General features: G+C 36.3%; 1 protein-coding gene across 1 annotated transcript in view; it reads left to right on the top strand.

Annotated features, from left to right (window-relative positions):
• The window catches only part of MAML3 (mastermind like transcriptional coactivator 3), a 304,741-nt gene that overhangs the window by 281,635 nt on the left and 13,985 nt on the right, over positions 1-9,121 (top strand). The window lies entirely within an intron of this gene.

Consider the following 9,121-nt stretch of genomic DNA (forward strand, 5'->3'; position numbering starts at 1 on the left):
TATATTGACCATTTGACTTAATATATATGGTATATATTTCAGTTCAATAATTTTTAGCTTTTTTACAAATCCCCAAATGTGGTATAATAATATCCATTGTCGATATTTATATTTCCAGCATATTATCAATTCAATTATGCATTTTTAACAATAAATACCATATCTGCACCATTTTATAGAAATTATCTTTCAGGTTGTAATATACTACAAATTTCAAATCCTTTGTTCACATACCATATTTTTTGAAGTATAAGACACACCTTTTTCCCTCAAAAAGAGGCTGAAAATCTTTTAATGGTGCGTCTTATACACTGAATACAGCATTTTTTGCCTCCCGAAACCCCGCCCCTTCACCAAAATGGCCGTGCAGAGCCTCTAGGAAGCTTTTAGAGAGCTCCTAGGTCCTGGGGAGGGCAAAAATGAGTGAAAAATAGCCCATTTTTTGCTCAATTTTATCCCGTCCCCGTCCCCAGGAGCACTCTATAAGCTTCCTAAAGGCTATCCATGCCCTTTTTTAATGAAAAACAGGGCCGTTTTTGTGAAAAACGGGCCATTTTTTGCTCGTTTTTAGCCTCCTCCGCAGGAGCACTCTGCAAGCCCCCGAAAGGCTATTCATGCCTTTGGGGAGGGGGAGAAATGGGCCTGTTTTCATGAAAAACGGGCCGTTTTAGGGAGGTTTGCAGAGTGCAAAACCTTTTTTTTAATTTGCCTCTTCAAAACCTTGGTGCATCTTATTCTCTGGTGCATCTTACACTCCGAAAAATACAGTATTTTCCCATTGCGGTATTTGTATATCATTTGTACATTTTTTAGCCCATCTTATGTTATTGCAGGAAGCTGCAATTTCTTATGTGTTTTATAAAATTCTTGGACATGGTACCAAGTGCTCAGATGGCAATGGGTATCACTGTTGTTGTTGTTATTTCTTTTATTCATTAAACATGAAACTCAGTCAAATGAACATTTAAAGCTGTGTCACAAATACCATTGATTGGTGCTAATGGTTGATACGGGTTGCTGCCAGCATCCTAGGTATCAACCAAGTACCTTCTTAAAATATATGTTCCCATTAGCACAGTTTTTTGCAATTCCACTGGTGTTATTGCAGGAAGCTGCAATTTCTTTATATGTTTTTTTAAATTCTTGGACATGGTACCAAGTGCCCCGATGACAATGGGTATCACTGTTACATGTTTCATCCATAGCTGTGTAGTTTTGATGGCCAGGTTGCGATATTTCGTGATTTTTTCTAGTTCTTTTTCTTCGACTCTGGCATCTCCTCGTACAGCGATATCAATAAACTGTATGCTTCAGCCCACTATAATCGTGATATCTGGCATGTTGTGGTCCAAATGACAACCTGTCTGTATGACAAGATCTTTATCTTCTCATTTTTGGTAACAACAACATCATCATCATCATTAGTAGTAGTAGTACATTTGTCACCCATCTCCACCACAAGGTGACTCTGGGCACCTTATAAAATTAATTATATTATGTATGTGTGTTTCAGGAGGTGGGGAAGATTAGGTTTATACTTTGTACATTCTCATGCATATTACAAACTGTAAATTTATAAAATCAAGGTATAGTTTTTTGAAAACACAGCTTGGAACATTACCAAAATTTGCAAATCCAGCATCCCTAGTAAATACTAAGAAAGTCAAAGCACTGTGTGCTGTATAGGTAGGTATCTCAATATATATTGCCTCTTGTCTTTCACAATATCCTGGAATAGCCATTGCTGCAGGAAGGATTGGTTTTGACTTTGAATACAGCCAGTTAGGCCAAGCAGGAATGCCAAGTGTTGCTTAGAAGCAGAAGCAGAAACGAATGTCAAGCTAAACTTGGAGCAACAGCTATTTTTTTCCTTTGCTGGCTGGATAATTATGATGTAGTTGCGTTGTGCTCTCTGAACATGCACACTGGACATTTTTCTCCCCTAAAAGATTTCAGTTTGTTTTTCAATGGAATTGTATAGCCTATATGTTACATTAAAGGTCGGAAAAAATCTGAAGTTATCATGGTCTGGTTTTTTTTTTCACATCTCAATACCTGGCTTTTAAACAGGGGGATGTAGATTTTCTATATCCGCTATAAGTATTTAGTTGTGTTCTTTTGAATTTTTGCATGAATTCCAACAACCGCACATAGCCCTAATCACTAAGGTCGTAAAAGGAACCTGCCATTCCCAAGATAGGCTTCCACAAAACAAAAATCCTTGCCTAATTGCTAAGAAACATTCTAAATGTGACATGCATACCATTCAGGAGCTAAATTGCTGAATGTGGACGTTTGCCGTCACTTGACCCACAATCATTTTAAATGGAGGGAAAGACTGTATATGAACTATTGACTGTTGTAGGACCATATATATTTGCTTACATAGATCAGCCAGACGTGGAGCCCATATTAAACTAAACACACCTTTGCAATGTGCTGACATTTAAGTTTACTGGTTTTCTTAAGGCATTACTTTTGCAGGATTCAATCTGGTTTGATTTATTTTAAGCCTTTAGAATTCTAAAAGCAGACCACGGAACACCTTGGAGAGACTGTATTCCTATTGATCTGATTAGCATTAACTTGATTGATGATATGATAGAATACAATCATACAATCTATCAGATAGATTGTAGAGCAGCATACAGCTTTTCAAGGCAAAAGTGAGAGAGAGAGAAAATGAAAAGTGAGGGTGGGCAGAATGGCTGCTTTATATGAGTACCTATGTATGAGCTATATTTAATTTGGCTTCAGGCTTCTGCCACAGATGGTATTTGCTACATGGGATCGGACAGAAATGGGAAAGCTTTTGGTGATGTCACAATGCAGCATATCTTCTGCTCCCTCTCCCTTTTGCTTTTGTTCCTTATAGTGGCTGCCCAAAAAATATTATCTGGCTGACTGATGGCACTTTGGTCTACAAATGGAGGGATTAAAAAGATGGTAGAGGAAATCGATTCATAAAGCAATTAAAAGATCATTAGAAGGTAGCATTTGACCAGAACAAGATGTCTGGAATCTGAAACAGCTATTTGGGGCTATTATGACATATCCTGTCTGTCCTTGCTGATCACAAGGAAAAACACAGCCTTTCCCAATTTGCACCTGTGATGTAAATATGCCCTGGCTGGCCCTATATTCTGTCTGCTGTGTTCCCCCTGGTATTGCTCTCGTATCATTATCAGATCATGAATGAGACAGGCATACGTATCTTTAGCTATGCCTGTGTTAAAATAGTGCTTTATTCATATTCCAACACCACCCAAGGACAACCTCAAGGTGTATTAAACCTGTTATGCTTTCTTACTTCTCCTTTGGAGGCAAGTCAGATAATGTAGAGGCAACAGAGACAGAAGAAAAATTAGCAATAGTGACGGTATATGCTAGTCTAGTTTGTTAATGAATGAACTTCATATTAATCAATCCAAGCATCTTAAGACATGTATTCAAATCCTGAAGGTCCAAAGGTGCCTGCAGACCATTCCCACAAGACCGCCTAATAGTTAATAATATTAGAATTTTCATGTATGTCTACCTAGAGACCCAATTTGGTGTAATGATTAAAACACCAGGCTGGAAATGAGGAGACTATGAATTCTAGCTCCACTTAAAGCACAAAACCAGGTGGGTAACTTTGGGTCCGTCACTCTTAAGCAGTACTCAAATATTGCCAAGAAAACTGCAGGCATTAGTCCAAGCAGTCATCAGGCGTCAACCCTTAAAGGTGTGCCTTCCAAATAGTATACCAAAAGGCAATATAAGCAGACAACAGTAACATCAGAATAATAAAAAGTGTTTATTTGTGTGTCAATTTAATAATTTCAATCAATTAATTTAATCAATTCAATCAATTTAATATTCATGATTCAATCTCAGCATGACCGCATTTTAAAATGATACTTGATACTGCAATCAAAATGAATAGTTCTTGTACTTTCATTAATAATAATTATGTAAAAAAATAATGTAAAAAAAAGTTTTAAGACCCATTTAAACTTTAGAAGATCAAACGCCAAATGTAATTTTAGGAGAAATCTATTCCAAAAAGAAGGGGCTTAATAGGAAAAAGACTCTAAAACATGTAATAGTCATTCAACAGTGCCAAGAAGACCTGCTAACAAACTGCTTCAGTAATCCAAACAACATACTACTATGGCACAAATATCTTTAATAGTAAGAAATGTTCAGATTCTTTGCATGTTTAGAAGATAAAAACTGGAGGTTCTTGTGGTTTTATCAATGAAAGGTTTTAAAGAATGTTTCTCCTTGATAAAGGTAAAGGTTCCCCTCGCACATATGTGCTAGTTTTTCCCAACTCTATGGGGTGGTGCTCATCTCTATTTCAAAGCCGAAGAGCTAATGATGTCCGAAGATATCTCCATGATCATTTGGCCGGCATGACTCAACGCCAAAGGCACACAGAACGCTCTTACCTTCCCATCAAAGATGGTTCCTATTTTTCTACTTCATTTTTACATGCTTTCGAACTGCTAGGTTGGCAGAAGCTGGGACAAGTAAGCTGGGAGCTCACTCCATTATGCGGCGCTAGGGATTTGAACCACTGAACTGCCAACCTTCTGATTGACAAGCTCAGTGTCTTGGCAATTGAGCCCCACGTTCTTATTGTAGATATGATCCCTTAATTCTTGTACTAATTGTGAAATCAGCAACTGGAAACGAAAAGAAATGGAAAAGCAAAGAAAGGACAAATGGATGAAGATCAGTAAATTTAATTGTCTCTGAATTTAAATTTGTGGAAACATATTCAACTTCGAAACGGAAGATTACACATATCCACGATCACAGCAGAGAGAAAAAATGTGAATTAAAATATGATAGTTGAACTTAAAAGAGGAAATCAAAGAATTCAAAGACAAATTATAAGCAAACAAAAGTGGACATAAAATCAAATATTGTAGCACATCTGCAGATAAAGAAATGCAAAGACCCTTCCATGTAAATGGGGTGGACATGTGATGGGAATTATAAGTCTGAAAGTTAAAAAAAAATCCAATGTTGTCAACACCTAATGAACATAAAGAAGGTACTAAATGTGGTGAAGAAGAATATCACAATGGCACAGAGAAACCCAGCAGCATTAATACTTAATGATTGATGGCTTTCTTTGGCCACTAGAACATTAATGACAACCTGAGCCATACAAAATCCTGATGAAAATGGGTTGTTGAGAATATTTTCCAAATAAAAAAATTGAGAGAGAACCATTTACTCAATAATCTTAAGGAAAAAGAGAAAATACTAGATGAAAATTAGAATCAACCATAACATGGCTTGTAAAAATTGTTTATTCTGAAAAAAGATAGTTAAGAAGGAGACAAAAAAGTGTCTGTTTGAAAAGGAAAAGAATCCAAAGAGCACAGCAGATAAAGAATTTCTGAAGCTATTTTAGTTACTGCTACTTCATGTCTGAAGAAAACAAAAAATTGCTCGAGGAGTAAAATGGGGGAAAATGACTAATTCTGTGCTATTTTTAACAGTGCTTAACTCCCAAAACAAACAATGTGATGGGTATGCATGTATGTATGCATGTCACCCTTTTAAATTATAGTTGTTATCTTTAAAACAAATTTAGTGGTTGCCCTAGCCCACTACTCACTTATTTGTGCTGCTCTTGTTCACTTTTTAAGATGTACAGAATCACCCAATGTTCCATTTCAAGACCAAGTATAGTCCTCAGCTGACAAAAAGCCACATACCATAGATCTAAGATTTATGTGGCAATGATCAAGGCTGCAAGGGTTATCTGTTTAAACTGTAGTGTCACATATGATAGCACATTGATCAAGTATGTTGGAAAGGTCAGAGAACAACACATATATTATTTCATTATTAATTGGTGCATAGGACACTGTCTTGTACTGAAGAAGACTCTTGATTCATTTAGTCCAGGAATGTTTACGACTAGTAGCTGCTTTCCAAAAAAATTTATGCAGGAATTTCTCAGTCCTATGGAGGATTAGATAGGCACAGGAATTATCTAATAAATTCAGTAAAGGATTTTCAATACATATCTAGTTTTAATGTTTATACCGTATGCAAGCTAACAGAAAAATGATATTTGAATCAGGATATGTCTGATTCAAGCTTTTATCTCTTGTGGGGTGTTTTTTGTTTTGTTTTTTGGCTGAAAATGTTGTTTACATTCACAAGGGAAAGAAGTTTTGAGTTTTCCTTTTCGCCACTTTTAATTGAAGGACATATTTGCATGATTGTTTTCCCGTGTAGGTAGTCCCTTGCTCTATTAATACCTCTTTACTCCTGGCAAGCAAGCAAAGGCCTGGAATAAAAGGAAATTGGATTTCAAACTGGTTTCTAGCTTGGACTAATAGTTGGTGCTAACATTTAAGAGGCACAGATATCCCAGTGACCCCCTTTTTTGTTGTTACTGCTAACTACATGATTATTTTCCTAAAAGCTAGGGTTTGGGGAGGGGGAACAACTTTATTGCATCCTTACGTTCTTGAAAACAATATACTTATATTGTCTTTATCCAGCATTTTATGTAACTTGACAGTTATTATAGGCATAAGGCTTGCTTTCCTCTCCATCCACATTTTAAAAAAAGAAACTTTAGGTTAAATCTAGCAGAATATGATTTACTTATATTTTTAAATTTGTGATTAATAGTTTCAAATAGTTTTTTATGTTTATTGTTGCTTGCCTTCTGTTTTATTTGTAATGTGTTTGCTTTCTTATTTCTATGCTCACCTAGAGTTTTAAACAATACAACCGAACTGAAAGAAAGTAAGTCAATATGTGAGATTCTGTGTATATGTTTTCTAATTGATTGCCCATCCATTGCATAGAACAAATATCATTATCTTGTGTCTGGAATATCATGCTAGAATTACTATCAAAATCTAAAACTGAGCTGAAGCATGCTTTATCTCAGCGGTCCCCAACCTTTGGGCCACCAGGGACCAGTTCCAGAGAGAGGTTTTTCCTTGGACGGGAGGGGGCGTGGTTTCGCATGCTGCCTTCATCCCACGGATGTGGCTTTGCTTGTTTGCATGGCCCTGTTTCTGGCATGCCATGGCCCTGTGTCAGTCCACGGAATAGGGATTGGGGACCCCTGCTTTATTTGATAGCACAGAAAAACCATGAGTCTTCTGTTTAAGTTTCTTCTCGGCTTTATTCCCATGTTCTCTTTCACTTTCCTAACTTGTCCTAGAGTATGAACGACTCTCTCTCTCAAGGGTTGAGATGTGCAAGGACTAAGATGTATTCTAGAGTGCAGAGTTCATCAGACTTAATATTGGGAAGGATTAAATTCTTTCACCCTTGGAATTTAAAAGAAATGCTATGTTGGAAATGCCACCGCTAAATTAATTTTCAAGACAAGGCAGAACAACCTGTCATGAGACACCTCCATCCCTGACACCTGGGCTAACTTCAAAGGGAGACTCAGTGTCTTTCCTCTAATGTTTAAATAGTCTCATTTTATAACCTTCTGTAAAGATGCCAGTGTCACTGATGCAAACTCTGTTTTTGACAGCAAAGTGCTTTCAAAGCAGCTTTTTTCAAGACTTTTACTTTGATCTGTGGTGGGCTTTCTGTCTTAATATTATTTGCATATTCTGACAATTCAAGTGTTTCCATCAGTTGTATCCTTCTAGGAATCCATATTATTATTATTATTTCTGGGCAACCTCTAGAATTATCTTATCTGCAAACTGCAAACATTTAATATGCAGTTTATTTTTGTGGCATTTTCCTACATTTCTTCATCCAATGATCAAAAGTATACTTTCCTACACCTTTCTTCATGGTGTTGCCACTGATTGTTTTATTGCTCAGGTAGAGTTATAGTCCTGGGGCAGAAATGATATTAAATAGTGATGCCATTTTGAAAAAGCCGAATCTCCCATGAAAATAATAAAATAAATACTGCAAAGTTACAAAATAAAATAGCAACAATTCTTTCAAGCCGATAGTACAACCCAAATTTATTTTGCTAAAAAGTTAGTAGAAGTTCAAGAAAACAAAGACTATTGTAAACTAGCAATTGAAAGGCAAAGGATCATTTTTGAACAGGTTTTGTCATTTCAGAAGACAGATGCAGCATGAGAAAATTCTCAGATATTTCTATAGATGGACACATTTTGCAAATAAAATTAACAGGTGCTTTGATGGTTACCTCATATGATCCTTGTAATACCATGACCTGAAACAGGTCAACCTACCATTCTTAATGAGTGATAAAAACAAGTATACAATATCTCCTATTTTGTCTTATTTTATATTTATGTTACTTAGATAGATGAGCTAGCTAACTCATCTAGTTTTAAGGCTTGAATACAGCCTGTTTACTATCTCCACCATGATTTTGATATGAGCTATCTTTTGTTTTAAAGTTTCAAAGGAAGCATGTGCTGTCCATGTACTAGTTTCTGTAGAAAAGTATGTGATAACGTTGTGCATAGGGGGATTGTTTTTTACCATTAATCAATGCTGAATTAAATTTGATTTAGTTCACAGTGCACCTCACAAATCCTGTACTAAAAACATTTTTCTAAGTATCATTTGTGACCGCATTTGTACAGTTCAGTCTGTACTGTTCTGAAGAAGAATAAATGTTCCCTCTAAAGTGTGTTAGAATAAAAATTATGGTGTGAACGTGGAAATGTGTTGTTATGGCTGCTGCTTTTGGAAGACCAGACTGATCTATTCTAATGACCTCCTTCTCTCCTTCTCCACCTCTCTGTCATTCAGCCAGGCATAAAAGGTAGCTGCAAAAGCATGAGAATCATTTTCTACCAGGTTGTTGGATGATGACTGACAGTTCTTTTTGCAGTTACATGCATCCAGAACATGAGCATTTGTTCAGGTACAGCTTGGGCATTTACCAAGTGAACCTGTGACTAAAAAGAGATCTAATCTCAAACTTCTAAAACCTAGCACTACATATTGGATCACAGAGACAATAGAGATACATCAAAAGGGTTTATAATGACTCCTGATTTAAAAGTTATTGGACAGGGATGCTGTTCCTGAACTATACAGACTACTAAATGCAGAAGAACGCTCTTTTTTTAAAAAAAAAAAGGCAGAAAATGATGGACTGTGTTGCTACATGTCTTTTTTTTTTTCCTGATAC

The sequence above is a fragment of the Natrix helvetica genome (genome assembly GCF_964273705.1).
Source record: "Natrix helvetica genome assembly, chromosome: 7".
In the NCBI taxonomy this organism is placed as follows: domain Eukaryota; kingdom Metazoa; phylum Chordata; class Lepidosauria; order Squamata; family Natricidae; genus Natrix; species Natrix helvetica.